We start from the raw sequence: 18,662 nt of genomic DNA on the forward strand, positions 1-18,662 counted from the left end.
GGTGCAGCTGCGCATACTCCTCTTCTAACTTTCAGCTTGTTCAATTAACGTGTCACTAAACCCACATCCTAAAAAAACAATCCATAAATCCTGTATGACATGCTGTTCATACTCAGTCACTATGAGATTCATGTCCTGTATTCTGCAAAAAAACTGGTTGATCCTGCTGCTCTCCATCTCCCTTTTCTGTCCATTTCATCAACACAAGTAGAAATTTTGCGGAGCAGTGTTGGCAACTCTGCACATGCTCAGTTATCGGCAATTTTCTATGCTAGGCAATTTCCTCCCTATCACATCAGAGCAGCCCATGTTACTATAGAGACACACGTGGTAAATAACCGCCCCCTTCCTTCCTTCCTCCTCCATGCCCACTAACCAGCTAAACACAATGGGGGTGGGATATTACACGTAGATTAATGGAGGCTTCACCTCCCTCATATTCTAAGACACAGGCTGGAGCAGCGTGACACAGCCTGTGACTATTAGGCCTCATGCACACGAGACGCAGATGAAACCTCTGTTAAAAAAAAGCTGAAACGCGCGTTTAGAAACGCGCGTTTTGCCGCGTTTGCATGTCGCGTTTAGACGCGTTTGCGTTTAGACGCGTTTATAAAGATAACATCATGTAGACCCTCCCCAAGCTCTCAAAGCATTTTTTTTAACTATTTCTGCTATTTTGATCAGAGTGAGCAGCAGCAGCATAGAGAGCAGTTGTACACTTGCATTTGCCGTGTCACTTGCCACGGCACCTGCCACAAGTTGTGGATTGTCCACTTGCCACGTCACTTGCCACAAGTTGGGGATTGTCCACTTGCCACATCACCTGCCACGTCACCTGCCACAAATTATGGATTGTCCACTTGCCACGTCACTTGCCACATCAACTGCCACGTCACTTGCCACGAGATGTGGATTGTCCACTTTCCACGTCATCTGCCATGCCACCTGCCACAAGCTGTGGATTGTCCACTTGCCACGTCACCAGCCACATCACCTGCCACGTCACTTGCCACGTCACCTGCCACAAGTTGTGGATTGTCCACTTGCCACGTCACTTGCCACAAGCTGTGGATTGTCCACTTGCCACATCACTTGCCACGTCACCTGCCACGTCACTTGCCACGTCACCTGCCACAAGTTTTGGATTGTCCACTTGCCACGTCACTTGCCACGTCAGCTGCCACGTCACTTGCCACGAGATGTGGATTGTCCACTTTCCACGTCATCTGCCATGCCACCTGCCACAAGCTGTGGATTGTCCACTTGACACGTCACCAGCCACATCACCTGCCACAAGTTGTGGATTGTCCACTTGCCACGTCACTTGCCACTTCACCTGCCACGTCACCTGCCACGTCACCTGCCACAAGTTGTGGATTGTCCACTTGCCACGTCACTTGCCACAAGCTGTGGATTGTCCACTTGCCACATCACTTGCCACGTCACCTGCCACGTCACTTGCCACGTCACCTGCCACAAGTTTTGGATTGTCCACTTGCCACGTCAGCTGCCACGTCACTTGCCACATCACCTGCCACAAGTTGTGGATTGTCCACTTGCCACGTCCACTTGCCACATCACCTGCCACGTCACTTGCCACAAGATGTGGATTGTCCACTTTCCACGTCACCTGGCATGCCATCTGCCACAAGTTGTGGATTGTCCACTTACCACGTCACCAGCCACATCACCTGCCACAAGTTGTGGATTGTCCACTTGCCACACCACTTTCCACGTCACCTGCCACGTCACCTGCCACAAGATGTGGATTGTCCACTTGCCACGTCACCAGCCACATCACCTGCCACAAGTTGTGGATTGTCCACTTGCCACATCCCTTGCCACATCCCCTGCCACGTCACCTGCCACAAGTGGATTGTCCACTTGCCACATCACTTGCCACATCACCTGCCACAAGTTGTGGATTGTCCACTTGCCACGTCACCTGACACAAGTTGTGGATTGTCCACTCGCCACGTCACTTGCCACATCCCCTGCCACAAGTGGATTGTCCACTTGCCACATCACTTGCCCCATCACCTGCCACAAGTTGTGGATTGTCCACTTGCCACGTCACCTGACACAAGTTGTGGATTGTCCACTCGCCACGTCACTTGCCACATCACCTTCCACAAGTGGATTGTCCACTTGCCACGTCACTTGCCACGTCACCTGCCACAAGTTATGGATTGTCCACTTGCCACGTCACATGCCAGTCACCTGCCACAAGTTGTTGATTTTCCACTTGCCACGTCACCTGCCAAGTCACTTGCCGCGTCACCTGCCAGGTCACTTGCCACGTCACCTGCCACAAGTTGTCTATTGTCCACTTGCCACGTCACATGCCAGTCACCTGCCACAAGTTGTTGATTTTCCACTTGCCACGTCACCTGCCAAGTCACTTGCCGCGTCACCTGCCAGGTCACTTGCCACGTCACCTGCCACAAGTTGTCTATTGTCCACTTTCCACGTCACTTGCCACTTCACCTGCCACGTCACTTGCCACAAGTTGTGGATTGTCCACTTGCCACATCACTTGCCACCTGCCATGTCACTTGCCACAAGTTGTGGATTGTCCACTTGCCACGTCACTTGCCACAAGTTGTGGATTGTCCACTTGCAATTGCAATTGTTTAAAATATTTTTCTAATGGTTTTTCATCATTTGCAATCATTTTTGAGATTTTTAATGTAAAAAAAAAGGTCACCTTTAAAAACGCATATAAACGCAAACGCGGCTAAACGCGGTAGCGGCGTTTTGCCGCGTTTTACCGCGTTTTGCCGCGTTTTGCGTCTGAAACGCAGAAATTTTTGTTTCTGAACGCATTTTTTTGCTTCTGGAAAAACGAGATTAAACGCAACTGCATATAAACGGAAAAAAACGAGACTGTGTGCATGGACACATAGGATAACATTGAATGAGTTCAGGTGCAGTTGAAAAAACTGTCCAACTGCATCTGAACGCGCGTTTAACTGCGTCTCGTGTGCATGAGGCTTTAAACATAAACTATAACTTGCGCTTAATGGAATAAATGTGAACTAAACAATACACATATAAGACCGCAGCTGCTGTTGCAAAGGTACTAAAACCTTAAAGGTAAAATATCTTAAGCTTGGTCTGACCCCTGGACTGCAAAGCTGAGGGTCCATTAGCTCTGGTGAGTGGGGTCACCAGAGGGGATTTTCATCCAACTGGAAGCACTTTTTCATCAATATTGATTATTATTGAAAGCACTTAAAGAGGAAGTAAGCCCTGATGAGTTTACTTCCTTTGTCTCCCTGCAAAGGTAAAGCATAATGGGCTACTATGCATCGCATCGCATAGTAGCCCATTATGTGTCACTTACCTGACATAGGAGCCATCGATGTCACCGCTGCCCCATGTAGCATGATGCATCCATATTCTTCCGGGTATCGCTGCTCCAGCCACTCACAGTGCCGGAGCAGCGATGACGTCACTCCTGCGCATGCGCACGGAAGCCGCCACTAATGGCATATCACCGTTAGCAGCGGAATGCCAGGAACCTGAAGGTGTTCGGTACACAGATGGTATACAGAACGCCCCCCAGAAAATTTCCTGATTGTGTGATTAGCTCACTGATTTTCCCAGATGTCTGCACTAGGTATTAAATTTGATTTTGAGCATCCCCTGCAACACAAATTTTATTTTGGTGAGATACTTCCAATAGGAAAACACATCTAAAGGGATGCAGACCCTGCAGCTTTCCTCAGAGCCCAGCAGGTGAAGCAGCTGGTTGATCATTATAAAACCACTTTGATACAGACTCATTCACGCACATTGACAAAGGCAAACCACTATTTCTCCTGAATAACAAAGGGTAGGGATCTGCAATAAAGTTTAATAAAATCCCTTCAATGTACAGAGATCACCCGGAAGGGAATGTTTTTTTTCGTAACAAAAGTGAAGTTACTCTTTAAATTGTCTGAAAGCTTCGAGATTTCCCAAAGTGTGATGCAGAAAGCACTAGAAAGCTGACAAAGGGCCACGGAGGATGTTGCTTTCTCTTTTATTTGAGACCTAACTATTACAAGCCCTGGCACAAGTCAATATAAATTAACTGGCACTGTATGGGCACAGACTGCAAGAGGAGATATTGCACTGTTCAGCCTGGCACTGTTTGGGCACAGACTGTGGGAGGAGAGATTGCACTGTTAAGCCTGGCACTATATGGGCACAGATTGTGGGAGGAGAGATTGCACAGTTCAGCCTGGCACTGTATGGGCACAGACTGCAGGAGGAGAGATTGCACTGTGTGGGCACAGACTGTGTGAAGATAGCTTGCACTGTATGGGCACATACTGTGGGAGGAGAGATTGCACTGTTAAGCCTGGCACTATATTGGCACAGATTGTGGGAGGAGAGATTGCACTAGTCTGCCTGGTACTGTAGGGGCTCAGATTCGGGAGGAGAGATTGCACTATTCAGCCTGGCACTGAATGGGCACAGACTGTGGGAAGAGAGATTGCACTGTGTGGGCATAGACTGTGGGAGGAGAGATTGCACTGTTAAGCCTGGCACTATATGGGCACAGATTGTGGGAGGAGAGATTGCACCGTTCAGCCTGGCACTGAATGGGCACAGACTGCGGGAGGAGAGATTGCTCTGTGTGGGCACAGACTTGGAGGATAGCTTGCACTGTTCAGCCTGGCACTGTATGGGCAGAGATTGTGGGAGGATAGATTGCACTATTCTGCCTGGTACTGTAGGGGCTCAGATTCCGGGAGGAGAGATTGCACTATTCAGCCTGGCACTGTATGGGCACAGACTGCGGGAGAAGAGATTGCACTGTGGGCACAGACTCTGGGAGGAGAGATTGCACTGTTCAGCCTGGCACTGTGTGGGCACAGACTGTGGGAGGCGAGCTTGCACTGTTCAGCCTTGCACTGTGTGGGCACAGACTGCGGGAGGAGAGCTTGCACTGTGTGGGCACAGACTGCGGGAGGAGAGCTTGCACTGTTTTGGCACAGACTGCGGGAGGAGAGCTTGCACTGTGTGGGCACAGACTGCGGGAGGAGAGCTTGCACTGTTCAGCCTGGCACTGCAAATATGTCTACAGCTGCACACAATCCATTCCCATGCTTCTAGAAGCCGCAGTGCTCGAGTATCCGATTCTTTCCCTGAGCTCTGTACAGTCAGTACTTGTATGACGTGGCGCGGTGCGCCTCCTATCCTAATCTCCCCATGACTATTGTTTGTCTGATTAATCATTACACTTCTTTACTTTGCACAGTAGAAAGGAATTCTGTAGTATAGAATTTGTGAAATCCCTTGTCTTCATTTAAAGGTGTAGTACTTTGACATCCTGTGCTGATATTCATTTGCTATTGGACCTATTGGTAGCTTCGCAACTCTGTCTATAGTTTTAATATAGAACAAGATATAAAAGCTCAATAGCTTTGCGCATTATATTTAAAAAAATAAAAAAGCCTATGGGCTCCAGCAGAGTGTCTTTCTGGATCTGCCTGAAGGGTAGAATCTGGGAGAATGATGTAGTTGCACTGCTGCAGGCACATGGAAGGTTTACCCTCAGTCTAGCCCCCAGTCTCAGTGATCACTCAGACTGTACACAGTAACTATGTGGCAGCTCAGACAGTGAGATGAAGCAGCAGGGGGCTGATCTGTGTGAGACAACATTTATTAACAATCAAGAACATTAAGTATCTATGCTGATCTTGAATGATGGTTTGTGTGGGCAGTGGAAGGAAGATGAAGGAATTGCCTGGAGGGGGTACTGTGATTTTCCTTACAGAATAAATACATTGGCCTGCTTCTAAGGTGAGAGAATGCCATATAATTTAATAGCCGTCACTTTACTAATGACATCATTTGGTTTTGCAAGCAAAACTCTCAACACTTCCAGGCAGCATCAGTGATGGTCTGCTCTCTTCTTATTGGCGGACAGCCATGATGGGCTGCCTAACTGTCCAGTAGAAATGTGTGGGAGGGGACCAGCAATAACAAAATTTTTACGATTTATGTTAAATGTTACACCCATATTTAAGGTGTAATATGATTCCCCCTCCCTCACTCCTTCCCAACAATGTGCAGGGGTTCCTCTTCCCCACAGCAGCTGTCAGATGTGAAATCCGGACACCTGGGCATGTCTCGGGTGTACGGAAGCATGGGAATGGATTGTGTGCAGCTGTAGAAATATTTGCAGTGCCAGGCTGAACGGTACAAGCTCTCCTTCTGAGGTATCGCTGTGAACGTTGGAGCGAGAGCAATAATTCTAGCGCTAAACCGTCTCTGTAACTCTAAAGGGCATTTAAAGCGTTGTCTATGGGAGATTTTTAGGTACCGTAGTTTGTTGCTATTCCAAAGTGTGACAAGTTGGGTATCTATTTACACAGCGTAACATCCTCATTCACATTATACAAAAATTGGGGTAACTTTGTGTTTTTTTAATTATTTTTTATTATTATTTCATTTAAGCGGTAGTAAAGTAAGTTTTTCCACTTTTACTTTTACCTGTAGGTAAAAAGAATATCTTCTAAACCTGTACGGTTTAGGAGATATTCCCTTTGCATGCAGCTGCTGATTTCAGCGGCTGGACCTTGCCAGAAAGAGAAGTCTCCCACACACATGCACAGGGGTGACATCGCGGCTCTGGCCACTCACAGCGCCGGAGCCACGATACGCGGAAGACACGCCGAGGGAAAATGTCAGCTCCTTCGGCGTGGACCGAGATCACCTGCCGACGCCTCGTTCTAAGATGAGTATTTCATGCCTTTTGCCTTACAGGTGTAGCACTAACCCCCGAAGGAGCTGCTGGTTATTGTTGGGCTTACCGTTACCCTCCGTTCTCCTTGTTGCACGTCTAGGGGATGTCCCGTGGTAGATAGCCCAGTAACTTGAGACTGACAATAGATCCACTTGAATGCATTTTATTTGTAACACTCAGACAATTGAACAGTCTTTCAACTTGGGATCAGAGGGTTGGAAAAGGAAAGTTCAGGTACTCTTAATGTCAAATCCCCAAAACATTAAAGAACTTGCTTACTTTGACTGCATCCAGAAAACAGCCATTCGCAGCTGGATGATCACTGGAGTTGGACAGTCCCTCTCTCTCAAGGACTAGCAGCCAACTTGGTGCTTACTCAGGAACAAAGTCTTTGTCACAGACGTTGCAGAACGTGTACGGAAACTAAGCTTTAGAACACTTGTAGGATACCTGGATCTTTCTGCCTGCTTGGCGATATCCAAAAGACCGGATTCTCTTGGTTACTTCGGCCCTTCCAGGCTCTTGTTAATAAAACCAACCCGTACATGGTGTTCTTCTAAAGAGTCCTCCCCTGGAATGCTTGAAGTACACTGGGTCTCTCCCAAACCAGAGACGCAACCCACCACCTCAAAATCCTCCTTTAGTTTCCTTGCCTCGGGCTAGCCAGGCCCGAGACATTAAAGTCGGGTGTATCCGCACCCCAGGCCATAGCCTTCCTTGGGGCTGGTTAGGAGGACCAGGACCATGTAATCAGCACATCATACTGGACCGAAACCCCAAAGCACGTGACGTCCGCATCTTAAGTACCCTCTCCCAGAGGGCACAGCGAGAGGGCCACTCCCACTGACCTGACTCCGAAAGAGAGTAACTTAAACGCCTAACCAGACCATAGTTCCCACCTGCCCAAAGAGACCGTGCCCCTTGTGGCCAGGCTGAACATCTCGCAGTCCAGTCAGACTGATTCAGAGGTCCAATTTAGACAAATATACCCAAACCAAACTGCAGTTTAGGCAACTTTAATAAAAAAAAAAAAAAAAACGCATAGCGCATGCTCTTCAGGAGCCGCCGCTACACAGGTTTAAAAAAAAAAAAATATGCGGGTTTACTATCGCTTTAAAGTGCATTTTTTTCCAAATAAAATTGCTTTTGCAAAACTGCTGCGTAAATACCATGTGACATTAAAAAAAATGCTACAGTCGCCATTTTATTCTCTAGGGTCTCTGCTAGAAAAAAATAAATAAATAAAAGATGATTGAGGGTTAGAAGTAATTTTCTAGCAAAAAATACTGATTTCAACTTGTAAACAAAAAGTGTCCGAAAAAGCGTGATCTTCAAGTGATTAAAAGTGATTGCAGGAACGCTCCCGGAACAGATCTGGAGTGCATTTTTGTTGTGTGAACTGGCCCTCAGAAAGGCACGTCCGTGAGGGCTTGCTGACTACTACCCTGTATAGAGTGGGGCATTATGGGAAGTATCTGCTGATATCCTTATTGTGTGTATTATTGTATGAGTCTCCACACCTATAGAAATAGTGATAAGTGCCATTGATCAGCCTTTTTTTTTTCTTTCTGTGCAGCACACTGCTCTGCGCTGTTCCCATATTTCATGACATTCCAGCGTTTGCCGCATTGTATTGTGTCACTTCTGTTGGCCGCAGCACGGGGCTTCCCTTTTGTCTAGTTGCTATGAGAGTCCAAAGAGCTAAAATGCCGAGCTGGCAACAGTTGGTGCTCACACTACCTGCTCCGCCTGCCTGACTACACCTGAACTTCCACATTCTATTCAAATCACCTGAACAGGCAGAGCCCCGGCTATCAGAGAGCAGAGCACACACACTGCCCAGCAGCCTTGTCCTGGACTCTACCTCTCCAGTCTGTGCAGGTAAAGGTCCTCTTCCTATTCCCTTTCTTTGGACTTTAACTTTCCTGCCTTATTCCGGCTTTCTACAATAGAAGAGATTTCTTATTAACCCACATGTTATATGTCTGTGTCAGCCACACACACGATCAACGCTGGCTGATCGTTGGACAGAGCTATGGGAGCACCCAGAGTATAATCATTTAAAGCAAACTTTATCAGAAGTGTCTGTATTGTAGTTCACTCCTATGTAGGTGGCAGTTCATGGATATTGCAGGTACATTTTTGCGTTTTTTTTTTTTTTCTATACACATTTTTGATCCATTGAAGTCTATAGAACCAAAAAAAAACCACAACCTGCTGGTCCCTGGCCCTTTCCAAAAAACTAAAACGAAAAAAAACAAAACACACAGATGTGAATGTGACCCATAGGAAACCATGTTAAATGGACCGTAGTGCGTTTCTGCAAAACTGAAAACGCACAAAAAAATGCATAGGTGTGAACCAGCCCACTTTTTTTTTTTCTGAGCTAGAGATGATCGCCAAAGGGCCAAATCACCCATTGGTATATTATTTGTCTCACGATCACCGCAGAATAGAAGAACAATGCAAAGGAAAGGGCATTCTCATTGGCTTCAGCGGGTGGGCGGAGCTGGGAACTCGTGCGCATTGAATTTGCTTAGTCAGGAGATAGAAGAAGCTTTTTTGTAAAATTGTTTAAAAGATATGTATGGGTTTGTTTTGCTTTTGTGGAGTTATACTTACTGAGGTGGATGCAGCATCTGTCCCCTGCCGCCTCTAAGCTCTGGTTAACATTGGTGCGATTTGACATGCGATTTGTCAAATCAACAGCAATTGCCAACAATGGCCCCGTCCTAAGCGGTGCGGCATTTGAGGTGTCGCACCGATTTCCAAAAGTAGTTTCTGTACTACTTTTGGCGATTTTGGGTTGCGAGTTCCGTTGACATCTGTGCAGAAACCCTCAGATATCTCTGAAATCTGGACTGATGTGCAGGAATGAGCGCGCAAATTCAGCTGAACTCGCACGCTTTTGTTCCTGCACTCTGTGCAAACCTGGACTAGCACTGAGAACCGAGCAAACACCGCTAATCGCTCGGTTCTCAGAGCTCCAAGAGAAGAGGGCTGCTGTCCGTCACAGGCTCTCTGCTCTCCCCTTCCCCGCGCTTACTGGAGCACTGTGCTGTGGAGGGGGCAGGAGCGGCCGGCTCAGGCTGAGAGGCTGAGCTGGGTGTTGGTCCAGGCATGTGGGCGGATCCTGATTCCATTGACGCGATCTTGCCCGATCCTGGACTTGCGATGTGATGTCAGCCAACAGCGGGCTTAAGTCTGCTGAATTTGGATCACAGGAGTACAGAACAAATGGCAGAACAATCTGGGAACACTCCTGGGATCCACAGGAGAAGTATAGCCAAAGCTTGTTTGGCTGTACTTCTCCTGTTAGCCCTTGTTCACATGGAGCGATAAGTCGCAGCCTATTGCCAACAATGGCACCGTTCCAATCAGTGTCACGTCCGACACACTACTTTTGGCGCTTTCAGGTGCGACTTCAATGGACATATATGTATGAAGCCGCACAGATGTCTTTCAAGTCTCATCCGAAGTTGCACTGAAATGTGGCTTTGAAATTGTGCGATTTCAAATGAAGTTGCAGATTACCGATTATTATTATTATTATTATTATTATTATTATTATTATTTTTTTTTTTTTTTGTCATGTGACAGTGGCACCAATACTGATGAGGCGTGGACTGTGTTTGTATTGTTATTTTTAGTGTTTATTTATTTACCATTTTTGATTTGTTTTTGTTTGTTACAATGCTTTCTTTTTTTGGTGTGGGGGAGTGTTTCTGTGTGTGTTTGTTTTTTTTTTTTTTTTTTACTTTTTATTATTTAAACAATTTAACCTTTTCAATATTTGTTACAATTCTAATCTTTTTTATTTATTTTTTTTATTTTATTTTTAGCCCTGTTTGGAATGGCTTTGGTGAGATATCAGGGGTCTTAAAAGACCTCTGACCTCTCCCTTTTTAGACAGGGAAAGGGACTGAGGACACAGATTCCCCAGTCCCTTTCTGTGCAGCCTCAGTTCCACTGAAGATGAATGGAGAGGAGACAGAGGCTCCTCTCCATTCATAAACTGAGACATTGTAAACACAGTTTACGTTGCTCAGTGACAGTCATGAATCAACGGTCAATGATTACTAACTCTGTGAATTTTGAAAAGGAAGCAGCCGGTAAATGACATATTTACCAGCTCCTTCCTCCGCTCTCCATCCTGATCAAGCACGCAGGGGGGCCGAGGCGTACGGAGGGGGACTGAAGGAGGATATGGGGCACCGGCAGGGGTGATCGGTGCAGCGCTGGGGAGGAGTTACAATCGCCAATCTCGCTGTATACATTTCAATAAAGCAGCTGAAAGCTGCGGGAGGGAGAGGAGAAGAAGCGGCTGTCAACTGCTTTAGTGAAATGTATACAGGGAGATTGGTGATTGTAACTCCTCTCCAGCACCGCACCGATCACCCCTGACTGTTCAGGTATCTGATTAAGCATCGGAGTATTTGCCCAAGTACGAGCACTCTGAAAATTGCTCAATATCTGCACCGACTCTAGTATCTTTATTGGGACAACCCTAGTCAGGACCTACCAAACGTGATCCAAAGAAGGAAAACAGGCAACAAGGTTATGGGTGGCCAAGGCTCATTGATGCATGTGGGGAGCGAAGGTTGGCCTGTGTAGTCCAATCCAATAGAAGAGCTACTGGAGCTTAAATTGCTGTAAAGGTTGATAGAAAGGTGTATTGCAGTTTGTTGTGTATGGGGCTTCGTAGCCGCAGATCGGTCAGGATGATAAGGCTGACCCGTGTCCACAGCCAAAAGTGCCAACAATGGACACGTGAGCATCAGAACTGGACCATGGAGCAATGGCAGAAGGTGGCTGGTCTGCTAAATTCAAATATGGTTTGAGGTGGCCTCCAAACTCTCCAGATCTCAATCTAATCGAACATCTGTGGGATGTGCTGGAAAAACAAGTCTGATCAATGGAGGCCCCACCTCCCAATTTACAGGACTTAAAGGATCTATTGCTGACGGCTTGGTACCACAAATGGAACTTCTGCTTTTCGGATTCCTCCCCCCCCCCCTCCGGTGTCAGATTTGGCACCTTTCAGGGGGGAGGGGGAGCAGATACCTGTATAATCCCGGTATTTGCTCCCACTTCCGGGCATAGATCGTTGTGGCTATCTACGCAATGTCTGACCCCTCCTCCGTTTCCCCCGCTGTCTTCTTGGAGACACACAAATCTGGGAAGACAGAGACCAGTTGGATTGCGCAGCACGACAGGCAACCAGGATGTAAAACCGCAAGGCTTAACTTCCTTATTCCCTTACAAAAGATGCCGGCGCCTCCATCCGGGAACCGAGGGACAGATCAGCTTCAGGTGAGGACATCGGTAGGTAAGTGTCCATATATTAAAAGTCAGCAGCTGCAGTATTTGTAGCTGCTGACTTTCAATTTTTTTTTGGGTGAAACTCCGCTTTAAAGGATCTACTACTGACAGGTTGGTACCAGGTACCACAGCATACCTTCAGAGGTCTTGTGGAGTCCATGCCTCAATGGGTTATGGCAGGTGGTTATAAGTACCCAGCTCCCACTTCCTCCCCTGGCGCCAGAAGGAAGTTCACATCTCCCCCTCCCTCCCTGCAAGCTTCTGTGATACATGACAGGTCCCAGAAGATTGCCTGGCCATTTACAACGCGCTCGCGCATGCGCAGTGCGCACCCGGCTGTGAAGCCACAGCCAGGTGCCCACAGTTAGAATGTTGGCATCGCGGAGAGGAGGGAAGAGGAGCGGGGCTTCATGCACCCTCATCGCTGGACCATGGGTCAGGTTAATAAAAGTCAGCAGCTACACTTTTTGTAGCTGCTGACTTTTATATGGTTGGAACTCCGCTTTAAGGACCCTTTCACACGGATACGTTTTTGCTTGCAAGCAAAACGCAAGAAAAAATGTTTCCCTTTAAATCCTTTGGGACTTTTCACACCACTGCATTACAGGTGCATTGCGTTTTGAAAAGTCCTGCATGCTGCATCTTTAGTGCGGTTTTGAAACCTGTACTAGAAATGCAGCTTCCCATGGAAATGTATGGAAATCTCTGCAAAATTGCGGTAATAAACAAACAGCGATTTTTGTTTTTTGGTGCGTTTTTTGAGTCCTATTTTTCACACATGCAGGCAACCCAGAAAAGCACCAGAAATGCACAGGAAACGCATCTGAAACATATCAAAATGGCTGTAAAACCGCATATTCGTTTTTACTGCCATTTAGCTACAGAGCAGTGTGAAAATACCCGAACAGCGATACAACAACAGTAAAATCACCACTTCTAAGTAGACCTGGGAAGGCTAAAACATCCAACTGTTTGGACATTTTCTGTAACTTCCTGCTAGGGTGACAACCTTGTCTTTGAGACAAGAAGTAAAAGCAAGTCTCCCTAACAGGGACACCGACAACAATACAAACCTGACAGAGGTTGTAACTCTTCCCCACTCTGTCTGATGCTAGAAAAGGAAAACAAAGGTGCAATGTAATTGTTGGTAAGAATACAGTTTCGGTATCTAAGAGATTGTCACCTGCAGCATGGTGTTTGGATAGACAGCAATTGGAACAAGTGGCATGTATGTTTTTGCTGAGTCAGTCAATAATCACTATGCAGCTACCTGTATGCATCTGATTGGCTGCTTCACCTAAACAACTTAAAAAAAAAAAAAAGTATAAAAGGCTTCAGAATCCTACATTTTCCACTGCTGACCACTCAACAACAGTGTACTTTAACCACTTGACCTCCGGAAGGTTTTACCCCCTTCATGACCAAAGCATTTTTTTGATATTCGGCACTACGCTACTGTAACTGACAATTGCACAGTCACACAGCTCTGTACCCAATTTATATTTTTATAATTTTTTTTCACACAAATAGAGCTTTCTTTTGGTGGTATTTGATCACCACTGCGTTTATTTTTTATTTCTTGTGAATTAAACTAAAACATTTTTTGAAACCCCCTCCCGATATTTTCTACTTTCTGTTATAAATCCTGTACATGGCATCAAATCTCCTCATACATTTAGGCCAAAATGTATTCTGCTACATGTCTTTAGTAGGGGAAAAAATAAATAAAAATCCCATTAAAGCGGTTGTAAACCTGCTTGGTCATTTTTACCTACAGGTAAGCCTATGATAAGGGTTACCTGTAGGTCAAATTAATGTCTCCTAAACGTGCGCGATTTAGGAGATATTCACCCTGCATGCAGCCAGTGACATCACTGGTGCATGCGCTCTGAAGTTCTGGCATGCTAAAGAGCTCAGTGCCAGAACTAAGAGTTCCGCACATACATGCATGAGAATGAAATAATCGCGGCTCCGGCCAGTCACATAGCCGGAGTGAGCAAACGTGGAAAAAAAAGACGGAGGAACATGACGGCTCTCTCAGCAATGTCACTTGCTGGAAAGGAGTTGACATCGCAGGTGATCAAGGGGTTAAATGTGTGCCTAACAATGTGTAATGTGTGCTGATTTTTTACTAAAGATCTCTTTGTTTCTTATCCCTGCTTTGCAGGGATAAGAAATAGAGGAATTGTTCCCTCTGTACAGAGCCCTGTGTTGATTGCCACCACACAGGGTACTGGGCTGTGATTGGACACTTGGCCAATCAGCAGGTCTCATTGGCCAAGATGTGCAGAGTAAGTACCGCTGTGTTGCATCATGGCAGAGCTGGTGGTCAGGGGTGCATGCATGTGCCCCAAACCCAGAAGATATCTGCGACATACAGGTGTGTTACAGTGTCTATCATAAGTCGCCCTGTGGTGGGTCGGCAAGCAGTTAATTAGGGAGCAGGGTTGGAATCTGTTTATGAAAAGTGTAGAAAAATGGTGATGTGGCCCGTAATGCCATATTGTTTTATCCTTGTATCGCTTGGTGTCTTCTGGTGTCAGGCTAAGGAATTACAACTGACAACACAAATTCCTTCAGGTTGACTGTCTGCATTTGTCTTTTTTTTTTTTTTTTTTTTTTTTTTAATACACAATGGCTTTCTGGAAAATCAGTTTTTTTGTCTTGGTCTGCAGCATTGGGGGGCACCCCAGACCACAAAGGCATGCATATATATCAGACCAGTGGACAGTGTCAGTATTTTTTTTTTTTTTTTGTAGGAATCCTATTATAGGGCTTGCTTTGAAATATCAATGGTCTAAGCCAGGGGTCTCAAACTGGCGGCCCTACTGCTGTCGCAAAACTACAAGTCCCATTATGCCTCTGTCTGTGGGAGTCATGCTTGTAACAGTCAGCCTTCCAATGCCTCATGGGACTTGTATTTTCGCAACAGCTGGAGGGCCGCCAGTTTGAGACGCCTGGTCTAAAAAGTCCCCTGATGTATCACTTTTGAGACGAAGAAAGGAACTGAGCAGAGATTCCCCAGTCCATTTCTCTGCAGCCTACAGTAAACCGAGTTTACTATGCTTCAGTTAAGAATGAAGGCAGGAGCAATTGGTACAGATCACTCACTGATTGTTCAGAAAAAGAAGAGGCTGGTTAATTGAAATATTTATCAGCCCCTTGAGGAGAGCAGAAAATCTGGCAGCACTGCTCGGGGGGGGGGGGGGGGAGAGAAGAGACAGTAAGCAGGGGGAATCGGCACTACACAGTGTGAATGTGTGCCCAGACACACCCAGCACACCCTGTGCGCATGCCTGTGGTCTCCAGTGAATGCAAACCAATTCTGTGGTAAGTTATAGTCCTCCACTGCTTGATGTCCTTTTGAGTTAAAGTGCATTTAAAGCCAAATGTTTTCTTTTCTTTTTTTCTTCTTTTTTTCCCATTCTAGAGATTTGGATTGAAGTATGATCTGGTTCAGGCAGAGCCAGGCAACTAATAATTTTAAAGTCGGAGGTCAATGCTGTGGGCCGCCATCTGTCAGCACAGGTTTCGATGAATATGTCACACAGCGGTTACATTGTTAAAGTTAGTTATGTAGATAACCGCTCTGTTTTCTAAAGCTGTACCTGACAGTCTTTATTGCCCGCTGTGTGATGACTAATCACTCTGAATGTAGAAAGTTATCTGGCCTGTTCTTATTAACAGAGATGTGGAGAAACCTGTCTGGTGTCTTAATCAAACTATAAGTGACGTGTAATAGAGACGAGGCAAATGGTGACATTGCTCTTTTTTTTTTTTTCTTCCGTTTTCTACCATGGTCAGGAATTGGTGATCTAGCCAGTCACAGGGCTCTGTGTAATTCAAAACGGGGCTCTTCTGTGCGAGAAACATCTTCAGCGCATTAGAGAAATGCAGGCCTTTCCATCATTTAGATCAATGGATACTGTAGTCTCCTGTTCAATTTAGAGCAGCTGGAAGTCCTATGTTACGTTTCTGAATTTGGGATCACTGCCGTTTTTAAACTGCAACTCCATCCAATGTTTTGTACAGAGCGGGGAAGGGTTTTACTGCAGTCTGGCAATCTTTTGGGATATTTCTTCCCCCCTTTCTGCCTTGGTGACAACCAGTGGCGGGTGGTGCTGAATGAATTTGGGGGGGGGGGTGGTGGATGGCCCTGGACTGTCTATAAAGCAGGCCACTCCTCCAGTCTCTCCCCTCAGTCTCCAGGCTGCTGTCCTCTCTAATCCATCCTCCGTGTACACAGTACTGCCATTAGTTTACCTGTCCCCGGTCAGTTATTAAGAGGGTGGCGCCTCTCTGAATGGCCCACACCCCCTTTGGCTGACCTGTCAATTATGAAAAGGGTGGCGTCTCTTTATGCCCCACGCCCCCCTTCGGCTGACCTGTCAATTATGAAAAGGGTGGCGTCTCTTTATGCCCCACGCCCCCCTTCGGCTGACTTGTCAATTATGAAGAGGGTGGCATCTTTGTATGGCCCACGGCCCCCTCGGCTGACCTGTCCATTATGAAGAGGGTGGCGTCTCTCTGAATGGCCCATGCCCCCCTCGGCTGACCTGTTAGTTATGAAGAGGGTGTCATCTCTCTGAATGGCTCATGCCAATTCGCAGCCATTGCAGGGTGGGAGGGCTCGGGGGGGGGCAGAGCCCTGCACCCAGAGACAATGTAAAACTGGGCAATTGGGTCCTCAGCATGTGGTCACGTGCTTGTGAGGAGGTGATGAACCTGGTAGAAACCTATTGGCACGGTGCTCCGCACAGTGCATGGCCACTTAGTGCTAGCTGGGAGGGACACTCCTGCGCTCCTTGTGGACCGGCCACCGCTGGTGGCAACATTGTCACTGGGATAAGAGATAAAGTGATCAAAATGTAAAATCCTATATTCATTTCCACATTGTACTGGAAGTATTCCTAGCCTGCTCCTATTAATCTGAACGGTCTTGAAGTTTGTAAACTTGCTTTGAAGATCCCCACACACTGACTTTCTTGAATTCCTTGTATTCATATGCCCTGTGTGTAGACACTGTGTGTCACACATGTCACAGAGCCTACCTTCTATATTACAGAAGTGCTGAGAAAGAGGAGTTTCAGGAGGTGTAGTCGATACAGGAATCGTTGCTTGTAGGCGGCAAGGTACCACGGAATATGTAGTCCTTATAAATGGAAAGTAAACAGCAGAGGAGACGCTAAAGCATGCGGGAGATCCAGGAAGTTGTAGAAAGAGATGGCCAGCAGATAGGGAGCAGATACGACATTTCAAGTAAACTTAGATTGAATTGTCAAATGTAATCATTGCTTGTATTGTTATGACAATGCAGATGTTACAGAATGAAAGGGTGTACTGTCACCATAGATTTGCTTTAGGCCCCTTTTACACAATCGGTCCGCAAAGATCCACCTGTCCATTTTTCAGGCTGATCTGAGTGGGGCACCCATTGACTTGTATGGACAGGCGGATGTCAGCGGAGATGTCTGCTGACACCCGCCTGCCATCTGATCCGACAAGATCCACTGAAAACGGACAGATGGCGATACGTTTGCCATCCGCCCAGCAGATCAGATGTTAACGGACATGCTGTTCGTTTTCATCAGATCTTACCATCTTACAGGTTCGTCCCAGCACAGTGAGCAAAGACGGACTTGTTATCATCTGCCAGCTCAGTGGGGATTAACGGATCAATCCTCCCGCTGAGCGGATCTGCCCCATGTGAAAGGCTTAAGGGAAAATTTTTAATTTACGTCCTCAGACAGCATCCTTATTCCATGCAGATTTGAGGTGTCCTATGAAGCTGGTCATAGATGTATCCAATTTTTCTTTCGGTCAACCGCTGGGCTGATTGAATGGATTCCCCCATCCACAGAATCAAGGTAGATTCCACTGTGTTATTGTATTCTGACACAAAGACTCTGCTTTTAGAATACTCTGATCCGCTCCGCCACCAGTTGCCTGCAGCTTTTAAATGAACACATTTTATGTAGCGTTCTCACGAATGGCAGCGGCAATAGATTGATTGAAATTCAACAGGTCCCTGCTTCGGCCAAATTTCGATCCATCTATGTTGTACAGCTTGAGTCGTACACGATTAATAACTATTGTTGGTTACTATACCATCCATAGAGTCCCTTTATTTAAAGTGTAAGTTCAAATTTACAGAAAATCTGTAAGGTGAACTTAAACAGGACCCACTCCCCATCCCACCTGGTTCCGCTGTACCTGAGGCCGGCGATCTCCCACACTGACACATTATTATCGCCGCTTTACCGGTTCGGGGATTTGAAATCTCCGTGGCTTTCTCTCCTCTTCTGCCAGGGACCGGGTGGGATAAGGTGGGGGTCCGGTGTAAGTTCACCTTACAGAATTTTCTGTAAAGGTGAAATCTCCCTTTAAACCATATGTGTTAGCTATGCTGGCTCTGCTAACACAATGGACACATATTATTCTGATCTTGTGTGTTTAAAGACGCATTTGTTTGGGATTCTTCCCCATTCACCATGAGCATACAGCAGCAGCCCTGAGGAGGAGTCTTTGTTCTCCTGAAACACGTTGGCTTGTTTTAACTTGTTGCTTCTTTCAATAAACAACAAATTCACCTTCCAAC

General features: G+C 46.4%; 1 protein-coding gene across 2 annotated transcripts in view; it reads left to right on the forward strand.

Annotated features, from left to right (window-relative positions):
• The window catches only part of OSBPL2 (oxysterol binding protein like 2), a 195,144-nt gene that overhangs the window by 69,601 nt on the left and 106,881 nt on the right, over positions 1-18,662 (forward strand). The window contains exon 1 of one of the 2 annotated variants that reach the window (XM_077460284.1): positions 8,474-8,623. The exons of the other annotated variant lie outside the window; for it this stretch is intronic. The gene's annotated coding sequence lies outside the window, so the exon portion shown is untranslated. Of the gene's footprint in view, positions 1-8,473; positions 8,624-18,662 lie in introns of those variants that run through there. 2 annotated transcript variants of the gene reach the window in all.

The sequence above is a fragment of the Lithobates pipiens genome, unplaced genomic scaffold, assembly GCF_037356315.1.
Source record: "Lithobates pipiens isolate NorthernLeopardFrog02 unplaced genomic scaffold, aLitPip1_a1.2 Scaffold_28, whole genome shotgun sequence".
NCBI lineage: Eukaryota > Metazoa > Chordata > Amphibia > Anura > Ranidae > Lithobates > Lithobates pipiens.